This window comes from Diceros bicornis, chromosome 3, assembly GCF_020826845.1.
Source record: "Diceros bicornis minor isolate mBicDic1 chromosome 3, mDicBic1.mat.cur, whole genome shotgun sequence".
Taxonomy (NCBI): Eukaryota; Metazoa; Chordata; class Mammalia; order Perissodactyla; family Rhinocerotidae; genus Diceros; species Diceros bicornis.
The window spans coordinates 101,498,367-101,508,331 of NC_080742.1; positions in this window are offsets into that span (position 1 = coordinate 101,498,367).

The window sequence follows — 9,965 nt, forward strand, 5'->3', positions numbered from 1 at the left end:
ATGTATACATACAATTGAATATTATCCACCCTGAAAAAAGAATGTATATTATATTTTGTTATATACTACAACACGATGAACCTGGAGGACGTTATGAAGGAGGAGGACTAACGTGAAGTAAGCCAGTCACAGAAGGACAAATACTGCATGATTCCACTTATGTGAGGAATCTAAAATAGTCAGACTCATAGAAGCAGGGAGCAGAATGGTGGTTGCCAAGGGGTGGCACGGGTGGGGAGAAACGTGGGGTTGTTGTTCAACGAGTATAAAGTCAGTTATGCAAGGTAAATAATTTCTAGAGATCTGCTGTACAGCATAGTGCTTCTGGTTAACAGTACCTTATCGTATACTGAAAAATTTGTTGAGTGTAGATCTCATGTTAAGTGTTAACACAAAAAGCGGGGGGCATGAGGAAACTTCTGGAGATGATGGATACGTTTATTACCTTGATTGTGGTGACGGTATCATGGGTGTATGCATATGTCCAAACTTGTCAAATTGTATACATTAAATATGTGCCTTTTTGGGCCGGCCCCGTGGCTTAGCGGTTAAGTGCGTGCGCTCCGCTCCTGGCGGCCCAGGATCAGATCTCGGGCACACACTGACGCACCACTTCTCTGGCCATGCTGAGGCCGCGTCCCACATACACCAACTAGAAGGATGTGCAGCTATGACATACAACTATCTACTGGGGCTTTGGTGGAAAAATAAATAAATAAATAAAATTAAATATGTGCCTTTTTACATATCAATGGTATCTCAATAAAACTGTTAAAAAGTAAAATTAGTAAGGTTACTATAAGGTTATTTTTTGAAAAGACATTCATATGCTGTAGCTATCAGCAGACCAGGTAGTATTGGTATTTAGATAGCATGGCTGAGGTTGTATTCTAAATGTCAAAAATCCTGATTTATATTCCTATCCTCATGAGTTACAGCTCTACCTTCCCATGGAATAGGATTGCAGAGGTACCAAAGACAAGTTATTGTTCAAAAAAGCAACTGGAAGTTTATTTAAATACCCGACGGGTACTCAGTTATAGAGCCTTCATTCTGTTCCATTATGTAGAATAATAGCTAACATTTACTGAGCAACAGGATTAAGTCCAGCTTTAAACCTTTATATTTCTTATCTTGTTAAGGCTTTGTTAAGGAATATTTTAAGGGCATCTTATTCTATCATAAAAGAACTGAGCAAGGCTTCTGGAAATGTATACCAACGGATCCACCAAAAAATCAAATAAGTTAATCCATTAAATAAAATTGCTTAGTATATTATCAAATCAGATGCCAGAGTTAGTCTGACAAGAACGACCATTTTGATGTTGGTGGCACTGGTATTTTACTGTTTCTCTTGACGGTTGTTGACCAGGGGGTTTAGTTTCCTGAGGCCTTTGGGAACCTCAGCAGTTCTACATTATCAACGTGGAGGAAGAGCTCTTGTTTATTTAATTTTAGAGGCCACGTGACCAGATCAGCTAAGAACTATTCTAAAATCTTTAGATGTAAGGGCTGTGTAAAACAGAGCCATCTTAACATAATCAAACACGGAATTTGATGTCAGAAGGCCATTCCAACCCACTCTGAGTTTCTCAGTGACATTATGATAAAGGCAAAAGGTACATTAAAAGCTTTAGATCTATACTGAGGTCATAAAATCTCGCCCATAGACAGTTCCTGTCTAGGGATTCATATGCCAGAAATAGATCAATAAATGCTATGAAAAGTTCTACAGTATTTCCAACCAGCTGCTCTATAAAGTACAAATGAATGCTTGCTAGTTGAACACGAAAGCGCTCCCCTAATTCCAGTATTAAATATACAATTTACTCAAAATAATTTGTTTTCTATTTATTTTCTTGGGAAAATTAATTGAGGAATGAAATATTAGACTTATCTCATTTCCAGGATAAAATCCTGACAATAACCACTGGTCCACACCAACCCCAGATAGGTGCCCTTCTCCAACCCCAGAAGATACTGGAGGCTTACTCTGGCATTGTAAGGGTTAAACTTGATGTTATAACACTCTAGTGGTGGTACAGAGTTTGTAATCAGAGAAATGCCTTTATTATGGCAAAAGCCAGCTATTACCAACTGACCAGAAAGAAGATAAAATGAGCAAATGCGTCTTGGTATAGATGTTTGATCTTGAAAACCTGTAAAAATTGCTCTCTGAACGACAGAATGTGTACAAATTTCCGTGATCTTCAGGCAGGCGGCAGACAGCTGGATCAAACTAGTGCTAGCAAGTGTCCCCAAGGCAAGGGGACCTTCAGATCCGCACCCCATCTCTCCAACAGGAAGGATAACTTTCCTGGCGACAGAAAGATTAATCATACATTTCACAAAGGAGACCCGAAGTTCGGGAATGTGAGCATTTGATTTACAATGGTCCCCTGATTTATTGTAGTGTATTTTTACGCCATGCTGTTTAAAACACAGCTAATTTAAAAGCTAGTGTTTAGGCACCGTTTGATTTTTGCTGAAGATTTACTCTATGCTAATAAGAGAATTATTCTGTCTACATTATTCCCAGTTCTCCAATGCCACAATCCAAGTCCAATAAAATTGCTTGTCAGCTGATAGATATTGGTTTCCTTCTGGGTAGTTATTATTTCTTTGTCTTTTTTTTTTTTCCTCAAATGCAGTTTAAATGGTGCAGAAGCAACATAAGAAAGATGCTTCATAGCAACAGCCTTGCTGGGTGAATACAAATGACAAGTATTTTTAAAGAGCCCTTTTTCATCAGCATAACTAACACCATTTGTGCAGCTCCAATCTCTGATGAAGCACTTGTAAATGGCTCATTTAAGTCGTAGGATGCCCCATAAGGTCAATACAACCAACAGCCTCCTTCCATGGTGAGGAAACTGATTTGCCTGACTCCACACAGCAAAGGAGGGCTACTCTTGTACTCTGCACACTTCCACTGCTGCCTCCTGGGTTTCAGGGGACACTAAATGAGTTGATATTTTTTAAAAAGCTTGGAATAGTGCCTGACTCATGGCAAACATACAATTCAAGTTAGCCATCCCTATTACGATTAATACAGAAAGATTAAATTCTATCCAATCTCATTACGTGCTAAATATCACTAGTACGAGACTTTAGTACAAGGCCAGCAAATGATTTTTAAATGATCTGTTAAAATTCTCCAAAGAACTGACACGTTGCAGTGTGAATAATTAAAATAACCAAAATGAGCCCACAGTTTCCCATATGAACCTCAAGGTCCAAATGACTAGACCAGGGATTCCCAACTCTGCTGTTGTAAAGACGTAAAACATCTCCACTTCAAGCAACCAGCGAACAGGGGTTTTCTAAAGACCTTATGCCAGGCCCTGAGAAATCAAAGTGTGACCCAAGTCCCCATCCTTGGATAAACAGGTAAAAAGCATGCATGGGCCATCACAGAGGCTCCCACCATCATGAGGAATGCACCGGAGAAGATGCCGCCAGGGAATTCTGAGGGAGGGGGACGTTTGGGAATGTGGAAGAAGAGACTTAAAGTCAATTTCAAAACAGAGGTCATATTGGTTTGGGCTAGATGGGCGAGAAGGTGTCACCATGAGAAAAGGGGCAGAAGCCCCGCTGGGCAGAGGGAAGGACGAACAGCAAGCTGGGATGTAGCAGTGGTGGCCCAGGGATGGCAGGACAAGGAGACACCTGAGGTCTAGAGCGATGCTGTCTGCCTGCCTCTCCTGCCCCACCCTCTGGGGAATTCATCCTCAGCTCCTGGAGCTCAGCTGCTGGGATCCTCACCCGGGGCCATCCTCACAGCTCTCCCGGGCGCAGCGAGGGCTTCGGGGAAACATAAGAGTGGAATATGACCCCCCTCTCCCCAAAAATCTGTGTGTGTGTGTGTGTGTGTGTGTGTGTGTGTGTGTGCGCGCGCACGTGCTCACAAGAAAGAATTTTGTGCTGAGGAAGGAGGAAACCAAGTTTGGGTTTAGAAAGATAGGAAGAGCACTCTACGTTGGTTGGGTCTGGATAACTGTTTGGTTATTATTACTAGTTTGTTTTTTTTAACTACTGTGTTAATTAAGTTAGATGCTTCCAGAAGCAAACTTTGAGACAAGGATTTTAACATATGAAGTCTGAAGCCTGGGCATTGAGACGGGAAGGGGAGCACCCCGATGAGGGTGTGGAACGCCCAGCTCTCCACTGTGGGCAGCTGGGACTCAGTGGACATGTCCAACAGTCCTGGGAGTTAGCCGGGTGAGGAAAAGCTGGGTCTTGATCCCCCAGGGCTCAGCTGTGATAGGCCGAGGGCTGCTGGGGGGCCGGGAGGACAACTGTCCACACTCAGCTCCCCTCCCTGCCCCTGGTCAGACCCAGAGAGCCAGATGCTCGCCCAGGATGCCCCAGGCACATGCTGCTGGAGGACACAAGGGAAGCACCAACAAAAGTGTCTTCTACAACCTTCTTTTCCAAACTTTTCGATATTTTCTGAAATTTTTACATTGAACTTTTCATCATAAAAAGAAAAACTATTTCCATTTAGAAAAAATAAAATATGCCTGGTTGTGATCATATTGCCAGGGTTTCTGAATGGAGAAGACCATGTTTGCATTTAGTTTGTGATCTGAGCAATATTAAGGGGTTGGTGACTTTAGCCAGTGACAATACTAAGTAGAATTTTAGGCAATTTGAAAGAGCTGCAGTCAAGTTTTATCGGTTTGCTCTAATGTGAGCATGATACAGTAACAGCAAGATAAGACAGCCGTGAGGAAAGACTGAGAGTTCTATAGGTACATGTGAAAGCAGCAGACATCTTGGTCTAATGTTGGCCAAAATCACAGCAGCTACAATGCGTTAGGATAGATTGTCTCATGCAAGAATATTAATGGAAAACAAACCACATCTGAGATTGCCCTGCAGGAACGCAAAACTGCCTGACCATAAAGCCTTGCAGAGAAACAACAAAAACAGAGACAGTAATAAAAAGTAATGAGAAACCTTACGTAACTAACCAAATAGGCTTAACTTTTATCAAGAAGGTAAAGTGTATCTGTGTCGAAAATGTAACTACCTGAATTCAAGAGCTTTTAGGTAAGATAGGCTGCAAATGGGAGAGGCATCTCCAGATAATAGAAAAATACACTGCAAATGGGGAAAAGTGTACAGAAAGAACAGGAAGAGAGCTAATGAAAATTAATGATGCATCTGAAATACAGCCAGAAGTAGATGTAACTTTATGTTACTCAAACGCACAAGAGCTGACCGATGGGGCCCGCGCCAGGGAACAAAGGTTTTGTGAGGACTTTGGTAATCGGGAATGAGATTGATAACCAAGCGAAAGCCACGCCATTAATAAAAAAGGGATCAACGACACAGACAAATATATTTACAGATCATTGCCTCAACTTGAGGCCTGCAGAGGCCCAGATGTATCACTGCCTTCAAATTTATTTATGGATCAATGTCTTAATGTGATAAACAGTTGGCTTGTAAACTAAAAATACTAAAAATCACAACATATGACTTTTTTCCTTTTCTTTACTAAGAGATGTCAGCATAGGCCTGCAACCCAGGGACAACTCCTTAGTCATCTGGTGAATGGTGTCAAATGGTGAGCTTACCCTACAGCCAACATCTAATAAACAACAGCCTCAGGTCCTGTTGACAAGCTCAGCTGAGAGCCGAGTTGCACTAGAAGGCTCTCCCACCGGAACGTGCTTCCCTACGTCTACCCTGAGTGTGCTGCTGCAACTTCCTGCTGTCCGAGCTCTGACCAGAGAAGACCTGAGCGCTTGGCTCAGCCATTCCATAGCTAACACACACAGCAAGCGGAAAAGACCAAGGACACGACGGCGCTGAAAGGGCCTTTCTGCCCCAGTGTGATCCGACCGGGTGGGTGCTCTCAGAAATTTACTCAGTCATTCATTCCTTCACCTAACAAATACGTGAGTGCCCACCGAGAGCCGGGAACTGGAGTCGGCCCTGGGGGTAGAGATGTGTGCTGCAGGAGGTTGAGGAAGACAGAATGTGAGCTTGTCCCTAGGCAGACACAGAACCTAGTGTGGAGGTGGAGGTGACCACAGACTCCCACACGCGGGGGTGACCACAGGAGCAGGCCCACAGCCTCGGAAGCAAGGAAACGCTGAGCAAAGTAGCAGCTGCTCAGGCAGAAACAGGAGCATGTTCCAGACAGGGGGTATATCAGGGGTCAGGGTATCCTGCCACACCCAGGATCTCTGGGAGGAGGAGGAGAGACGTGGGGGGGGGGGACCCAAACAGCTGACATGAGTGTGAGGGGCTCTTGCATTCCAGCAAGTCTTCACACTTGGTTCTGCAGGCACAGCGAGCCACTGAAAGACCTTAAGCAGGGAAACGGCAAGGAGATTTAGGGCAAGCACTCTGGCAGCTAGCAGCTTGGAGAGGACCAAACGGAGGGGCTTGGCTGGGGCCTGCACTGGGGCAGTGGCCACAAGGACCAAGCAGAAGGAGACTCTCGGTCAGGGTGGAAGGGGTGGATGCTGGGGAGGAAGTCTGGGTTGCGGCCCAGCTGGCTGGTGAAGGACGCTGGAGAAGGGGGTTTGCAGAAACTTGCAGCCAAGGGTCTCACTCCCAGGGCCTCCCTGGGGGCTGGCCTTTCACCTATCCATGGGCAAATACGAAAACCTGGAGGCTCGTCAGTGAAGGAGAGGGTGGGGGAAACAGGCGCTCACTCTCTCCACTTGAGCACAAGCCGGCACAGCTTTAGGGCTGGAAATTTGGCATTACCTGTTAATTAAAAAAAAAAAAGATACTTATACAGTTTCCCTAGGCAATGTCTAGGATGATAGCCTTGTGCAATACTTTTACGGCCCTGCAAACACACACACACACAGGGATGTTTGTGATAACATTTTTTTTTTTTTTTTTTTGTGAGGAGGACCAACCCTGAGCTAACATCCAATGCCAATCTGCCTCTTTTTTTTGCTGAGGAAGACTGGCCCTGGGCTAACATCCATGCCCATCTTCCTCTATTTTATATGGGACACCGCCACAGCATAGCTTTAACAGGCAGTGCGTCGGTGCGCGCCCAGGATCCGAACCGGTGAACCCCGGGCCGCCGCAGCAGAGTGCACGCACTTAACCACTTGCGCCACTGGGCTGACCCCTGTGATAACATTTTTTAATTGTGCAAGAAATAGATGTTTTTAAAAGGAAACAATAAAATATTCACCATTAGCAGACTGGTTACATAAATTATGCCCATTAAGCCACTGACAAGAGTGAGGGATCCAGAATCAGTGATTCTCAGATGTTAAGGTGCCGAGAATCATCCTGGGAGGCTGTGAAATGCAGGTTCTGGCTTGGCGGTCTGGGGAGGGCCTGCGACACTGCGTTTCTAACAGGCCTCCAGGGAACGCTGCCACCAGGACCAGGATGACTGATGTGGAAAGAAACATAAGCTGTATCATCAACAGCAAAACAATATATCCAATTTTAGTGAAAAATAATCGTGATGCAGGTTAATATATGCATCAATGTCCAGAAGGATGTGTATTGCTGGAAGGAAGAGCTTGTGGTGGACTTCCCCTTTCTACACTACTTATATAACTATAATATTTCAGTTTTTTATTCAGTGAGCATGAATTATTTTTCTATCAGAAAAAAACAATATTTTAAAATAATCAATCAATAAATTGATACATTGAAACAAAAAGTCTGTGAACCTGAGTGTTATGGACTGAATGTCTGTGTTCTCCCCAAATTCCTGTGTTGAATCCTAATCCCCCGGTGAGGTGTGAGGTGTGAGGATGTGGCGCTTTGGGAGGTGATGAGGTCGTGAGGGTGGGGTTCCACTACACAGGATCAGTGCCCTTGTAAAAGGGACCCCAGAGAGCGCCCTCCCTCCTTGCACCGTGTGAGAACACAGCAAGAAGATGTCTATGAACCTGGAAGTGGGTCCTCACCAGGCACTGAATCTGCCAGTGCCTTGATCTGGGACTTCCAGCCTCCAGAACTGTGGGAAATAAATGTCTGTTGTGTAAACCACACAGTTTGTGATATTCTGTTACAGTAACCCGAAGGGACTAAGACACTGAGTTCAAGGTTACACTTTAAATTGTGTATTCTATTACTCTTAATAGATCATTCATGCTATTATTTTTAAAGAGCTGTCAGGCAAAGCCCCAACCAGCTATTTTTTCCAGGCTGGGGGACAGTGTCTGATGCAACAGGCTTCTGTCTGCCCATCAATTCTGACCCGCCCCAGCCAGTCCTGCAAGCAGCAGGGCAACCTTTTCAAAATGAAGATTTATTTAGGTTATTCTCCCACACCTTTATCCACTTCTCCACCTAAAACACTTCACTGGCTTCCCACTGCTCCCAGAATAAAAACAAAACGTAGCACAGGTCACCAGAGCTTTCACACCTGGACCCTGCCCACCGCTCCAACCCCGTCTCTGGCACACACACATGCATATGTAGACACACACACACACACACACAGCACACACCAGCACTCTGGCCCTGCTGCTTGCCAAGTGCCCTCTGTTGCACACCCACCAGCCCCTGTGTCATTAATGGACTGTTTCAGTTTGCGACCAGACGGTGAAGTCTCCTACTGCCCCACCCCCGGCCCCTCTTGCCAGGACCAGGGAAGCAGAACTTCCTCTGCACCACCTGCGGGAATGCCTGGGCCACGGGGCTGTAGGACTTTGCAGGCTCAGAGACGCAGAGCTCCTCCAAATGAGAAATAGCCAGGATAACTGCCAAAGGCCTCCTTCATTAGGATCTTGAGGTTGAAAAATACCCTCAAGATTTGCCCACATAAATCCCCTGCCAAGTCTTAGAAGTGGTGGCTTCAGAGCAAGAAACCTCCATCCTGGGGAAGCCTGAGCCAGCACAGCATCCAGGGCTCAGAACGTGAGCAGGAGCAGAGGACTCGCGGAACCAGCTGATCAGGGAGGGCACTGGCATTCACGGAGTTGTTACTAGGGGCCAGACGGCTTCCTTGCACTTCGAAGAATGAATGAATCTAATTCACGTGGTTCCTGTTAAATGGGATAGTAGTCAGGGTGACTGGCTCATTCTCCCCAATTAGTATCAGGCAAATTATTGAATGAGAGTGAGGCATAGGCTCCAGGGCCGCTGGAGAGACTTGGGGAGGGGGATGGTGCTGACTAGGAGCAGTGGGCTGGCAGCACTGGAGGTGGGGACGGCAGATGACAAGCTTTCTCCTGCCTGCCCCCGCCTCTCCCTCACGTGGCCTTGCACACTCATCCCCAGCCCCTCCGGGCGGGAAATCAGCCATCAGCCACAGCCCCACCGCCAGGGCACAGGACAGGAGGTACCTAGGAAGGACAGGAGTGGGTTAATGCCCTTGGCAACTCCGCCTCCTGCTTCTCACCCCGGACCCCCTGGACTGGGGGCTACAGCCAGGAGACCCTTCCTCCTCTGACACTTCTCTCCAGGAATTTAGGAGACAGTGATCCCAGCAGGTGGGCAATGCCTGGAGCTCCCCACATCCGAGCTTGCTTGTCAGGCATGGCTCACACCTCAGCCTTTGAAATATTCATTCCCAGACAGAGCAGTTAATACCCCAGGCAAACAAGCCTTCAGAGGTCGGTATCTGAGGAGCACAACAGCCCCAAAATACAGGTGACAAAGGGGGCAACTAGCAGCACCGGACACAGAGTTGGGGGGGAGACAGACCAGGAACCCAGAGCCTGGCAGAGCCACTTAGGGACAAGGGGACCAGTTTCAATATGAAACAAACAAAAAAAGTTACTTTTGGGACCAGCCTGGTGGCATAGCGGGTAAGTTCCCATGCTGCGCTTCAGGAACCCAGGATTCACGAGTTCAGATCTGGGACGTGGAGAGACGCTCTGCTTATCAAGCCATGCTGTGGCAGCATCCCATATAAAGTAGAGGAAGATGGGCACAGATGTTAGCCCAGGACCAATCTTCCTCAGCAAAAAAAAAAGAGGAGGATTGGTAACGGATGTTGGCTCAGGGCTAATCTTCCT